This window comes from Ammospiza caudacuta, chromosome 7 (assembly GCF_027887145.1).
Source record: "Ammospiza caudacuta isolate bAmmCau1 chromosome 7, bAmmCau1.pri, whole genome shotgun sequence".
NCBI classification, from domain to species: Eukaryota; Metazoa; Chordata; class Aves; order Passeriformes; family Passerellidae; genus Ammospiza; species Ammospiza caudacuta.
The window spans coordinates 4,731,537-4,746,599 of NC_080599.1; the positions used below are offsets into that span (position 1 = coordinate 4,731,537).

The following is a 15,063-nucleotide window of genomic DNA, read 5'->3' on the forward strand; positions in this document are numbered from 1 at the left end:
GAGTCTTCTGGGAATTCTTGGTCTTCCTCAGTTAAATTTTAAGCTTTTCCTAATTTGGTCTTCTTCCTGTTATCCTTGGCATGTTTTTCCATGACTTAGCTGAAGTAACTGTTGTACTTGGCTTGATCCTAACGGGTTGGCAGGTCACTTTAACTTATTGGCTTCCACTTCTTCTTCTTCAAATATTCTAATTCCAAAGTTTCTTCTGTGAGTGTATTTTAGATTACCTATCCAAATATTGTGAGTGTATTTTTACATTGCCTTACCTAAGTATCTGATCAAAGATCTTCCTGAAAGTGTATTTTAGGTTATTTATTAACTGCTGCAATTCCCTTAATATATTTTTGAGTGTCTTTAATTCTTTTATTTTTCAGAAGCTATTAACCATTATAATAAATGGCTTCATTTCCCCCCTTTTCTTATTACTTACGAATTCTTTCGTCAAATTCTAACCCTGTAGGGCGCTGATATGCTCGTACCATAGCCCAGATCATTTGGGTTCTTTTCATTATAATTCTCAGTCTCCACCACATGCAAATATTTGTAAGAGTTAATAGTAACAGAACTATGATTATTATTAGCGTTGGGTGCACCAGATAGTTAAAGACTTGTGTAGCTGTTGGGGAGTATCCTACAAAGATATCCCACCAATGATGCTGGCCTACTTGTTCTACTTTAGTCAGGACATTCTGTATTTTTTCTGAATTATGTTCTACCTGCCATACCATTCGTTTGGTTGTTTGATTTACCTTTTGTATTAATTCCCTTACTTTAGGATGTGTGAGCATTGCTTTAAGGACTTCGACGTCCATCCCTATTTGTAATTTCGGTATCTCTTGATATAGGTCAAAATCTGCATTAATTAGCTGTTGAGTAGTTATTGGGACAGTATAATGAAAGTCACAACCTACTATCTTGGTGAAGTTGCATACACAAAAGTTAGTATTGTTAGTCTCTTCTTGGCAATTATCTATGGTGACGTTATCACAAGCTGTCCTCACACAAGCGCACCCATTCCCTATATAATAAACTTGTGATTGTGTTTTATTATGCGGAAGCATTTCAAAGGCACATACACTATTTTCAGCATCTAAACATAGATCTTCCGCTTCTACTACAGCGTTTTCACAGACATAGCCTAATTGTCCTCTAGGAATACATGCTTCTGTGCTAACCGATTGCCACCTATTTTTGGTATTATCATAACTAGCCCAGACATTATGGTCTATGGGCTTGACAATAACATCTTGATGTATTGTCCCTAGAGTGAGGATAGGAAAGATAGCTCTTTCCTCTGCTGCACTAATGGTGAGGACATAGGCTTCAATGTGTTCCTGTTGAGGCTCATAAGTGAAATTTACTAATTGCCACCAGGCTTGGTGGTCCTTCTCAAATTGTGTAGTATGATTGTCCTTTAGTATTGTTTCTCTTATCTCTTGAGGTAATATACCTGACATTCCTTCTCTCATTATTCCTGCCGCTACTGATTGTACCCATTGTTGTGTCTGAGGGCACTGGATAGCTAGTGCAATTTCTTTGCTAAGTTCCCCTGTATAGTTAGCGAACTTCAAAAAATCCTCTTCAGTATGGTTTGCTACCATGGTTAGTAGTTTTACTACTAGTGATTGTGTTTCTGCTAATGTGAGCATGGATGAACTGAGGGGCATTTTTAGCTTTCCTAAGTTCGACGTAACGGTACTTAATTTATTCACTAATACTTCTTGATCTATCGTGTTTAATATACCAAATCCAGTGCCAATCCATCCACTTAGATCTCTTTGTACTCTTCTATGATGAGACCTTGTTGCTAGCCATGCATTCCATCCCTTAAGGCTTTGCTGTATAAATGGTTGGCAACCCTTTTGCAAATACGTAATATCGGTGTGAAGGTTCATCTGCACCTTTTTCAGGGAATAAGTGGGGTCTAACAATAATTTTTGTTCATTAGATTTTCTTATCACCTGAGGCCCTATAAAGGTTAGGTTATGTACTACTTTACATACCACCGGTGGAGTGGTTTCTTGGGGCAAGTCTAGATCTGGATACAATGGGATCACGTCTTCCGGTAATGCTACCTTATATGCGACAGCACGCTTAGGGAAGCCAAAACCCATTTCCAGCGCTTTCAGCTCCCTTTCACATGTGAACCTCATCGACTGATCCAATCTAAATGCCATCTCACACTGTGCTTTCCCTTCCTCAGGACCATTAGATGTTACAATCTTTCCCGCAGAGAAGAGAAGAGGGTGTAAGTCAAGGGTTATGTTTTGAGGATGTAGTTCCCCAAGCGGATCTTCTCTATAAATTACTGAATTTCGGGGTTGTGATCCGGGTGGATCTTCCCTGAAGTCACTCCACTGACATGAAATTGGGCCCTTCTGCTGCATCCAGACAGTGGGCTTTCCCATTTTCACTGGACTAAAGGTGATTAGGTTGTGTTCAGAGGCTGCCATCAAGGGTTGGATTGTTAATACTAGCCGTCTTGTTTTTCCTTCTACTGGGTCAAGCTCTCGACAACCAACTTGGATTTGGTCTCCCTCGTACGCTACTATAGAGGGCTGATCCCATACTTTACTCGCGTATGGTTGATTGTTACGTAAGGCATAAACCTCAAAGTAGGGCCCCTTCGTTCCTGTTTCCAACTCCGGGTGGATACACTGGTGTGCGTTAGACCATGGGTCTATTGAGACAGAGCCTTGGGGAAGCACTATACTTATCATTAGTCCAATGATCAGGGTTGTGAAGATCTGAGGTGGAGTCAGGATCATGATGTCTGCTCCTCTTTTTTATTCTCCGGAGCTTTCTTGACTCGTGAGTAATGGATCCACGTGGGTCGCTCCTTGATCCGAACCGCAGTGAAGGTAGTCAGCAGTACTTGGAAAGGTCCCTCCCACTTCTCTTGTAGGGGTTTTCCTAAAAGATTCTTAACATACACCCAATCACCGGGATTAAACGGATGCAATTTGCAGTCGGGTTGTTTAGGTTGGTGCCCTATCACCACAGTAGCATTCTTATCAAACTGTTTCCCCACCGTAATTACATAATCATAAATATACTAATTACCGATTTGGTCTATAGCGTCCCCATTTACAACTTGCATAGCATAAGGTCTACCATACAAAATTTCAAATGGGCTTAACTTTTCTTTTGATCTTGGTTTGACTCTCAGCCTAAGCAGAGCAATAGGCAAAGCCTGATACCACTGCAAATTAGTCTCCTGGCATATTTTGGCAATTTGCTGTTTGATGAGATGATTCATCTTTTCCACTTGCCCACTGGCCTGTGGACGATAAGGTGTGTGTAGTTGCCATTTGATTTGTAATGCTTTGCTTATTGCTCTCACCACTTTTGCACAGAAGTGTGTACCTCTATCCGAAGAAATGCTCTTTGGTACCCCAAACCGTGGAATAATTTCATTCAACAGTACTTTAGTCACTTCTCTTTCCTTATTTGTCCTACAAGGGAATGCTTCAGGCCACCCAGAAAATGTATCAGTTAGTACCAACAAATACCGAAACCCCCCTTTTCTTGGGAGTTCAGAAAAATCAATTTGCCATACTTCACCTGGGAATTTACCTCGATTTATGGCTCCTTGATGTACTTTGGTTCCTGTGTTCGGGTTATTTTTCAGACACCGCTCGCACTGGGATGTGACGTGCTTTACAGTAGTAAATAATTTCGGTCCTGCTATCCTGGCTCGCAAATGTTGATAAAGCGGATCTAGACCCCAATGGGCCTTTTCATGCTCCGCCTTCACAATCTGCCACATTATGTTCCCTGGTATTATCAACTGTCCTGTTTCTAATTGTCCCCATCCACTGTCTAACAGTTTACCTTTATTCTTTTGAATCCATCTATGATCTGATTCTTGGTATTCTGGCTGGATATTGGTATCCAGCTCTCCTGGTATTAGGGCCACTATTTCCACTTCTCTTTTCCTTGTGGCAGCCAATTTAGCTTCTGTATCTGCCTTCCTGTTCCCTATTTCTGGAATAGTGTTACCTTTCAGATGTCCTTTACAATGCATTATGGCCACTTGTGCTGGGAGTTGGACCGCCTCTAGCAATCGCAGAATCTCTTCTGCATGTTTGACTGTTTTTCCTTGTGTAGTCAATAGTCCTCTTTCTTTCCAGATGGCCCCATGAGCATGTACAACAGAGAAGGCATATTTAGAGTCTGTCCATATATTAATTTGCATGTTTTCTGCCAATTCCAGGGCTCGGGTCAGAGCTATCAGCTCTGCCTTTTGGGCTGAGGTCCCTGCAGGCAAGGGGTTTGACTCAATTACCCTTTCTGTAGTGGTGACTGCATAGCCAGCCATTCTTACTCCTTGCTTCACGAAGCTGCTGCCATCTGAGAACCAGTTGTCCGCACCTTCGAGCGGCTCTTCTTTGAGACCTGGGCGACTGGAATAGACGGCTTCAATTGTTTCCAGGCAGTCGTGTTCGATGGGTTCTGCTGGGGCTCTCCCTTCTAGAAATGAAGCTGGGTTCACAATGTTAGTTACCTGAATGGTTACGTCATCTGATTCAGCCAAGATGGCCTGGTATTTTAGGAATCTGGAAGGCGACAACCAATGGTTGCCTTTCTGTTCCAGCACAGCCGACACAGTGTGAGATACTAACACAGTCATCTTTTGGCCCAGTGTGAGCTTTCTGGCCTCTTCTATGTTAATTATCACTGCAGCCACTGCCCTCAGACAGCCTGGCCATCCTTTACTTACTTCATCCAATCGCTTGGAGAAGTAGGCCACAGCTCTCTTGTGTGTTCCCAACTGCTGTGCCAGGACTCCTAGGGCCATCCCTTGTCGTTCATGGGAGAACAGCCAGAATGGTTTTGATACATCTGGGAGACCTAAAGCCGGTGCTCTCATTAGCTCCAGCTTCAACTTCTTGAAGGCCCCTTCTGCCTCGGGAGTCCAAACTAGAACATCCTTATTTTCTTTCAACAAATCGTACAGTGGTTTAGCGAGTATCCCGTACTGGTAGATCCATAGCCGACACCAACCTGTCATCCCCAGAAAGGCGCGCAGATCTCTCACTGTCTCTGGTTTAGGCATTTGACAGATGGCCTCTTTCCTAGCTGCTCCCAGGGATCGCTGTCCTCTGGAGACTTCGTATCCCAGGTACACCACTTCTTTTTGCACCAGCTGTGCTTTCTGTTGAGAGACTCGGTATCCACTTAAACCCAGGAAATTTAACAAGGAAATAGTCCATTCAATGCATTCTTCCTCTGTCACTGTTGCTATTAAGAGGTCATCTACGTATTGCAGAAGGGTGCCATCTCCCAGCGGCCTTTCCCACTGTTCTAATTCTTTGGCTAACTGATTCCCAAAAATCGTAGGGGAGTTCGCCCATCCTTGGGGCAATACCGTCCAGGTAAGTTGGGTCTTTCTTCCTTTATCTACAGATTCCCATTCAAAGGCAAAAATCTTTTGACTCTCGGGAGCTAAGGGAAGGCAGAAGAATGCATCTTTCAAGTCTAATACGGTGAACCAGGCCAAATTATCCTTGAGTCTAGTTAAAAGCGTGTATGGATTAGCAACTAAAGGATGTAATATCTTGGTTATTTCGTTTACTGCTCTCAAGTCCTGAACTAGTCTATAAGCTCCATTAGGTTTCTTTACTGGCAAGATTGGTGTATTAAAATCCGATTCACATTCTACCAATAACCCCAGTTCCAGAAACCTTTTGATTATGGGCTCAATCCCCTTCCTGTCTTCTATTCTCAAAGGGTATTGTTTTCTTACCACCGGTCTTGCCCCGTCTTTAAGTTCAACAACAATCGGTGCTGCTTGTTTTGATTTTCCAGGTATATCAGTAGCCCATACTAATGGGTATGCCTCGCTCAGGACTCGCTCAAAATTGTGATTCTCAGGTTTAGGTTTCACACAACTGATTGTTAGGCTTAGGGCTGTAATCAGTTGTTCTTCTTTTACTTGAAATTCAAATCTGTCCTTTTTGAACTTTATTATGGCTCCCAAGTTCTCTAGTAAGTCTCTCCCTAGTAGAGGTTTTGGCGAATTTGGCAAATACAGAAACTGGTGTATTCCCATTTGTTTCCCAATTTTGTATTTGATAGGTTTCAAAAAGTAAGCTTTTTCTGGTTGGCCTGTTGCTCCCACAACTTGTACAAATTCATCACTTTTAGGTACCAATTCTTGATTTAAAACCGAAAAGGTTGCTCCCGTATCAATCAAAAAGTCCAATTCCTTTTTACCTTCCCCTAGCTCCATTTTAACCAGTGGGTCTGCTAGGGTATGGCCCACCGGTACCCCTCATTCACTTTCTTGCTGTGTGGTGGTAGTGGTGGCCATTAGCCTTCTCTTTAACTGGGGGCATTCCTGTTTCCAGTGTCCCGTCTGTAGGCAGTATGCACATTGATCTGGCCCTGCTCTAGCTGGGTGGGGTTGGAACCTCCCTCCCCCTCTCACCGGGTAGCCTCTACCCCTACCCCTGGTTCCAGGTTCCGAGTAACCTGTCTTCTGAGCTGCCACTGCCACAGCCACTACTCGAGCTATCCTCCTGTCCTCCCTTTTCTTCTCCTCAACTTCTCTATTATTATATACCTTCCATGCCTCATTCAGCAAGGCCTCCAGGTTTTTATTTTCTGGATGTTCAAGCTTTTGCAATTTCTTTCTGATGTCTGGGTTACTCTGTCCCATCATTAATCCTAACAGGTGTTGTTTCCCTTCTTCCGTTGCCGGGTCCAGGGGTGTGTATTGTCTCATGGCTGCCCTAAGTCTATCCAAAAACTCTGACGGGGTCTCATCCTTTCCCTGCCTAATGTCATATAACATCGACCAATTGATAGCCTTAGGGATCGCATTACGCAAGCCCATCGCTATCAGCTTTCTGTACTGCACCAATCGTCGATAGTGCTCTTCGTTGCCCGGATCCCATTCTGGTTTACTGCTGGGGAAATTATCTTCTAGTCTCCCTGATAATACTTGAGCATGTCGTTTTCCTGTTTCCAATACGAGTTCCCTTTCTGTATCTGTCAATTCTGACAACATCACCTCTATATCTTCCCAATCAATATCTAAATTCTTTGCCATTAATTCAAACCTCTTCGCTACTCCCTCTGGATTCCTCCTGAAGTTCCTTGCCTCATCCCTCCAATTGTTCAGATCACTTGTGGAGAACGGTACCTTTACCCTGGTCCTTTCTCCTACCATTGGCATAAGTTGTCGGAGAGGAGCTATTGTATGGTTCCGTTCCTCTTCTTGCTTTGCTTCCCTCTGTGCCACAGATCTGGTATAATACGAATGACTAGTCCCTTCCCCAGGATCTTCCTGTGCCTCAATGTCTTCCCCATTCTTTCTCTTCTCTTTTCTCTTTCCCTTTCCCTGTTCTTCATCTTCACCTTCTATTTCTGTTAACTCTTTTCCTACTACCCCCCTGGCATGGTTTACACAGTCCAGCCGCGCCTCGCTCTGCATCTGTCGCCTTTCTTCCCGCATCTGCCGGCGCCTATCCTGTTCCGGGCTACTGTCCTCATCTTCTGTTCCCCTTCCATCTCTCTTATCCTCTATCTGAATTATTATATTCAGCTTCTGTGAGTTGTTCTCTGCCTCCCTTTCGCATGTCTCAGTGTCATTCTTCTCACTATACCTTAGCTTAGAGACGTTGCCTCCCAGTGAGTTATCCCCAGTCCTCGGTGTGCTAGTTTCTATTCTACAGGTACCTGATTTCCCAAAACCTCCACTTTACTACCATCCCCATATGGACTTAGTTCGGGGAGGCTGCGTGTCTCCCCTCGACTCTCTGTTCCATGTGGGCTGCCTTCTTCCCTCTCAACTTCTAATCTGGGTGGGCTGTCAGCATCCTTGTAGCTTCCCAACCCCTGTGGACTATCTGGTCCCTGCGGGCTGCTTTCCTTCTTGTCCATCCCCGATTTTAATGGACTATCCTCCTCCCAAGTGTTATCTAGTTTCTGAGGACTGTGCCCAAACTTAGATTTCCACCATCGTTCCAGCTCCTTTAAGGGGCTAAGATCCCCTTGTTCCTCCTTTGGCCTGGGAAGAGGCCCTTCCCATCCTGGGGCGAATGGATGGTATTCCCACGGGCTTATTTCGCTCTCCTTTCCACTATCCCTTCTTGTCAATTTAAGACATTGTTGCCCAATGCTACATGCATCACAGCACCGTTCTTTAGGCTTTGAACCTTTCTTATCTTTTTCCAGGGCTAGTACTAGGGGGTCCTGAGGTGCTACATTTACCCCGCACTCTTTTTGCCACTCCGGTTTATTTCTTAGGTTAAAGAACATGTCAGCATACATCACTTCGTCCTATTTGTTAAGTCGGCGAAGGAAAAGCATCAATTGCAAAATAGTATTATAATTAGTTGTTCCCTCCGGCGGCCATTTCTCATTGTCATCTAACTTGTACAACGGCCACCACTGTGTACAATATTTAAGGAGTGTCTTTTTACTTATGTTTCCCCCCGGGATCCCTCCCAAGTCCTTCCAGTGTTTTAGGATACATCCTAAGGGGGTTTTCATATTTACGTCCTTACTCTGTTGACTTCCCATAGTTATTCCCTGTGTTGGTTTAACACTTCACACACAATTTTCAGTCGCTTTTGTCCTGGCTTCTCGCGTCGCAGCGATGCTGCGTCTTATTCACTCTCAACCATACACGCGCACCTTTATAAAGGAATTCCTACCTTATGGTCTATATCAGAACAGACTGTTACCGGGTTTGGTCACGCGAGGTCACCTACAGACCGTGAGACACCAGTTTGCCAGATTCGTGCAATCGCAACCGTAGACAGTGTAACAATTGCAGGGGGTCACAATTTTCTTCCGGATATCTATCAACTTATTCTCTTCTAAAAATTATAGAGAGAGCAGCAAGATGTTTTCTGTAAGATTTTGCAACAAACACATAGAACAGACACAAAAGATCACCGGCTGACAGACCTCTTCAGATAGCAGTTTCAGTTCTTAACCCTTAATTCACAGTATTACAACATCAAACACAATGTTAAAACAGTTTCCCATACAGACCAAAAATACCAAGATAAACAAATACTTCTTTCAGCAGGACTTTATCCTTTTCTTTACAAAAACAATGCCGGGAATCTAACCCTGGCAAACCAATGCTAGCAACCCAATGCTAGCAACCCAATGCTAGCAGCCCAATGCTAGCAACCCAATGCTGGGGTTTTAACCCAGCTGGGATTCGTTACCGGGGCGTCCCCCAGCTTTCCCTTCGGGCGGTCACGTCTGACCCCCGTTTCCCTACCAATAAAACCAATAAACAATTAAAATACCTCTTAATTGAAGCAGGAGATGCAGGGAACCCTCCGTCCACCAAGGCGCCGGTCCAGCGGGGTCTCTTCTGACAAAAAAATTCGTCAGGGGCGCCCAGAGAATCCCGACCCCGGACCCGGCCCGGGAGGACCTCAAGGCCCGGATCTCCTATCTGGTCCCATCTGGGTTGCCAGAAAATGATGCCGAATTTTGCCCCAAAAGGCGAGAATAACTGCTTAAGAGACTCAGCCTAAGTCAGATAAGCAGGAGGTATTTTATTACGACGCGTCGGAGAAATCACGAAATGGATTTCTAAATTATGTACCGCAAAAGCGGGTTTTTTATACAATTTTAAACAAGGATTACATCATTTATTACATGCATATTCATAGGCAGGCGGAGTCTTCTGGGAATTCTTGGTCTTCCTCAGTTAAATTTTAAGCTTTTCCTAATTTGGTCTTCTTCCTGTTATCCTTGGCATGTTTTTCCATGACTTAGCTGAAGTAACTGTTGTACTTGGCTTGATCCTAACGGGTTGGCAGGTCACTTTAACTTATTGGCTTCCACTTCTTCTTCTTCAAATATTCTAATTCCAAAGTTTCTTCTGTGAGTGTATTTTAGATTACCTATCCAAATATTGTGAGTGTATTTTTACATTGCCTTACCTAAGTATCTGATCAAAGATCTTCCTGAAAGTGTATTTTAGGTTATTTATTAACTGCTGCAATTCCCTTAATATATTTTTGAGTGTCTTTAATTCTTTTATTTTTCAGAAGCTATTAACCATTATAATAAATGGCTTCAGAACCAAAGGCCATTTTTACACAGGAGGAGGTCATGGAACCTTGGAGTCCATTTTCACACTTTGAGGCCTTGAGAAACCAAAGGGCCATTGTGGCACTTTGTGTCTCCATGGAACCAAGGAGTCCGTTGTGACACTATGAGGCCCTGTTGGGCCAAAGGGCAATTGTCACACTGTGTGGCACCATGGAACCAAGGGACCATTGTGACACTACAGGGCCCCATGGACCTAGGGATTCTTGGAACAATGTGGGACTCATGGAATCAAAGATCCATTGTGACTTTGCGGGGCCTCATGGAATTAAGGGAGGACAATTGTGATACTGTGGGGCTCCATGGGACAAAGGGGCCATTGTGATACAGCTGGGCCTCATGGAACCATGGGAGACCATTATGACACATGGGGCCTCATGGAAACAAAGGAGCATTGTGACACAGCAAGGCCTCAGTGAACCAAGGGGAGACAATAGTGACACTGTGGGGCTCTATGGGACAAAGGGGCCATTCTGACACCGGCTCAGGGAGTCATGGGTCCATAGTGACACAGCAAGGCCTTGTGGAACCAAGGACACCATTGTGACATCATGGAAACTCATGGAACCAAGCGTCCATTGTTAGAGTCCAGAACCAAGGAGACCATTGTGACAGTACAGAACCTCAAGGGACCAAGATTCCATTGTTATGCAGTAGAACCAAGGAACCACTGTGACACAGTAGGGCCACATTGGTCCATGGAGATACTGCGGATCCAAGGAGACCATGGTGATGCAGTGGAACCTCGTGGAACCAAGGGGCCATTGTGACACTGTGGGGGGCCCGTGGAACCAAATATTCATGGTGACACAGCGGGGCTGCTTCTGACCAATTGTCCATTGTGACACTGCAGATCCAAGAGACCAGGGTGACAATGTGGCAGTTGATGGAACCAAGGGGCTGTTGTGACACACCAAGGCCTGGTAGAACCAAGGAGAGCATTGTGGCAGTGCAGAACCAAGGAGGCCATTTTGACAGTTTGGAACCCAGTGGAACCAACGGTCCATTGTTATACAGAGGGGCCTCATGGAACCAAGGGGCCATTGTGAAACTGTGGGGCACAATGGAGTCAAGGATACCACTCATGCTGAAATCCACTGGATAGATACTTCTGAACACAGTTTTGAGTATTTGAAAGCAGGTATTCTTTATTACAGCATGGTGGTCACTTGGGCCGTCCTTCCTCCATTGGAGTGCACTGAGCATTGAATGAACAGAGTTTTTATCACACACACTGATTATGTATCCATTAGCTATCCCCACTTCCTTTGAGTTTATTTGACATAGTTGCACCCCTTATCACAAATCCTTTCATGGTTCTTTGGGTTTTGTCTTCAACATCCAGTGTCCTTTTTAGGTGGCTGTTCCTTGACCCCTCCTTTTCAGTAAGGGCAATATTATTGTTCTGCATAACTTCTCTTTTTTCAGCCTTGCAGAGCTGAGCTGGCATCCTGCTTGCATTTCTTGGGACTTCTGTTTGCCAAAGGTACATCCTCAATTAGTTTCTCCAAGGCTGGGCTGTTCTGTTCTACTGTCCTTGACAAGAGTAAATGTTGTTCTGTTCTCCTGTTCCTGTCTCAGTGCTAGCCCCGCATGAGGTGTCTGCAACTCCCCCAACCTATGGGCCTGGGGTGGGCAAGTGTTCCTGGGGAACAGGGATGGGACAGCTGGGCTGGACGGACCCAAGGGATGTTCCATTCCATGTCACACCATGATCAGCAATCAACTGAGAGAAGCAGGGGGACAAGGGAAATAAGGGATTAATTTTTTTTTTCAGACATTTTCTTTCAAAACAGCACCTACACTTACAGAACCCTGTCCTCCCACAAGGTGGTTAAACAGCCTTTCTGCTGATAGGAGATTTCCTGTGAATTTGCTTTTCTTTTCTTTGTGGTCTTTTTCTTTTTGTGGTTGGTTTGTTTGTAAGGTTTTTGTATTGTTGTGGTTGGATCTTGCATTGGGTTTTTTGATTAGGTTTGGGGGTTTTAGTTTTTGGTGTGATTTGGGTTTTTCCCTATTGAATTGCCTTTCTTCTGATGCATGAGTTTTTTCTGCCCTTTCTTGTGGCTTTCTTGGCACCTGATGGCAAGATAAATTTACCCAACTCAGTCATCTTGCCCAATTACATTTTGCAGTCACCATTTACTAGATGACTTCAGTCACAGACTACCTGCAATTTCACAGCATCCACAAAGGAATTGAAAGTACATTTCATGCCATTTTAGAGACAATAGAAATGTTCCACAGTGGTGGCCAGGGGCTGGTCACTGAGGGATGTCACCAGGGTGTGGCTGCCAAGAGGACTCTGTACCATGGATGACATTTGACCCTCATTGTTCAGCCAAACTCCCACCCAGCCCCTGTTCCACTCCTTCAGCCCAGCTCTCTCCAGTCTGGCTCTGAGGAGACCACAGCAGACCCTGTCCCAGGCCTGGCTGAAGTCTGGGCACACAACATCCCCTTCTGTTCCCTCCCACGTGGGTTCTGCAGTCCCTTCCCTGTCCTGCTAGTGCCTGGAATGGCTGCAGGAGGATTTGCCACATCCCCTTCCCTGCTGAGCCTGACCAGGCTGTGACTCTCCCAGTCCCCCTCCCTGCCCTGTTTGCAGACTGGTTCCATGTCTGCCCTTCCCAAGTGCCCAGGACCCTCTGGGATGGCTCTGGCCTTTCCAAGGGGTTTGAGAGAGGTCCCACAGTGACACTGCCCAGCTTTCCCAACAGCCCTGACACCAAAGGCCTTTTACACCTCCCTCAGTTCCAGGTTAGTGCCCAGAACACAGCACAGCCCTGTCAGGTCCTCAGGCTGGTTCAGAAAGGAGGCAGCTCTGATTTCTCCCCACAGACCCTCACTCTATCCAATGTCTATCTATGCAGTCCATGGCGGCCCTGAGCATTTTTTGCTGGAGCCTCCCTGCCTGGGATATTTCTCTCTGTGCAGTCCTCACCACAACACCACAAAGAATTCAGGTGTTTGCCCAGAGGACGTTACTCTCAGAGTGAAGTGGCCTCAAGGCCCTGTTTGTGCCACTGGAACTGTGCCAGCCCCAGGTGCTGCTGATGGTGTTTGTGCTCACTGGGGTTCCTCTCTCCCCCCACACACGATGCACTGCTGAGATCTCCTCAGCACAGAGCGAACATGGCCTGCTGGCCTGGTCACTTGGTGTCCCTCCACGCAGGGACAAACAACCTCCTGCAGGTGGGGAGAGGCCAGTGCTGGCAATGGTGGTTGCAGGGGCTGGTGTGGGACAATTGCCCTGGGCCACCTTCCCAGGCTGGCCCAGAACAAAGACACAGCCCAGGCCCTGCTCTGCTGCTGCCTCAGGTCCATACCAGGAGCTCTGGCTGTGCCAGGACACTGCTGTGAGCCCCCCCTGCACACTCCGCCCCTGCCCCAGGCACGGTGCTCAGCTGTGCCAGGGCATTCCTGGGGCACATTGCTGACAGCAGCTCTGGAGGGGAGCAAAGCCTCCCTGCCCTGCCCTGCCCTCAGGAGATGCCCTTTGCTGCTGGAGCTGCTGTGCTGGAACCCAGCTGTGTCCCAGCAGTACCCACGGCCTGGCCCAGCCTGTGGCCACAGCAGGGGCACGCAGCAGGACAGTGACCAAGCTGCAGGAGCACTCCGGCCTTACAGCCACAGCAGGGCTGGGAAGGACAGGGGGCAGTTGGGCAGAGCACATGTGGGAAAAGCCAGGGCCATTATCCCTGGCTGTGCTGCTGTGCTGGGAGTCTCTACCCTGCAGCCCTGCTCACAGGCACTGCCCCTGCAGGGAAAGAGAAGGGCTCAGGAAAAATTCTGGGCACACAGGTCAGGGCAAGCACTTGTTTTTATTTAAATCTCAAGGCAAAAAGCCTTTTGCATGTCTTCATATTTCAAAAGAAGGTAGATATTAATGTAGAAATGCTAAGTGCAATACTGCAGTATTTTGTAAAAAACATACCAACAGTAGAAAAAAGTTGCAAAATAAAAACAGAGACATAGGGGAAAAAAGGATGAGATTCTAAAGAGTTACATTCTGAAGGCTCTGCATCAGAAAATGGTTCTGAAATGCTTCTGAAAATACAGTACAATCAATTTTCTCAGGGCCTCCTTGAGCTCCTGGTTCCTCAGGCTGTAGATGAGTGGGTTCAGGGCCGGAGGCACCACTGAGTACAGAACTGAAATGGCCAGATCCAGGGATGGGGACGAGATGGAGGGGGGCTTCAGGTAGGCAAAAAACCCAGTGCTGAGAAACAGGGAGACCACGGCCAGGTGAGGGAGGCAGGTGGAAAAAGCTTTGTGCCGTCCCTGCTCAGAGGGGATCCTCAGCACGGCCCTGAAGATCTGAACATAGGAGAAAACAATGAACACAAAACAACCAAAAGCTAAACAGACACTTACAGCAAGAAACCCAAGCTCCCTGAGGCAGGATTTGGAGCAGGAGAGCTTGAGGATCTGTGGGATTTCACAGAAGAACTGGCCCAGGGCATTGCCATGGCACAGGGGCAGGGAAAATGTATTGGCTGTGTGCATGAGAGCATTGAGAAAGGCACTGCCCCAGGCAGCTGTTGCCATGTGGGCACAAGCTCTGCTGCCCAGGAGGGTCCCGTAGTGCAGGGGTTTGCAGATGGACACGTAGCGGTCGTAGCACATGACGGTCAGCAGATACAACTCTGCTGAGATGAAGAACAGAAAGAAAAAGACCTGAGCAGCACATCCTGTGTAGGAGATGTCCCTGGTGTCCCAGAGGGAATTGTGCATGGTTTTGGGGACAGTGGTGCAGATGGAGCCCAGGTCAGTGAGGGCCAGGTTGAGCAGGAAGAAGAACATGGGCGTGTGCAGGTGGTGGCCGCAGGCTACGGCACTGATGATGAGGCCGTTGCCCAGGAGGGCAGCCAGGGAGATGCCCAGCAAGAGGCAGAAGTGCAGGAGCTGCAGCTACCACGTGTCTGCCAATGCCAGCAGGAGGAAGTGCCTGATGGAGCTGCTGTTCGACAT

The 15,063-nt window shown here is 46.4% G+C and overlaps 1 pseudogene; it reads right to left on the bottom strand.

Moving 5' to 3' along the window:
• Positions 1-14,115: 14,115 nt before the first annotated feature.
• LOC131560218 (olfactory receptor 14A16-like) lies at positions 14,116-15,063 on the bottom strand (annotated as a pseudogene).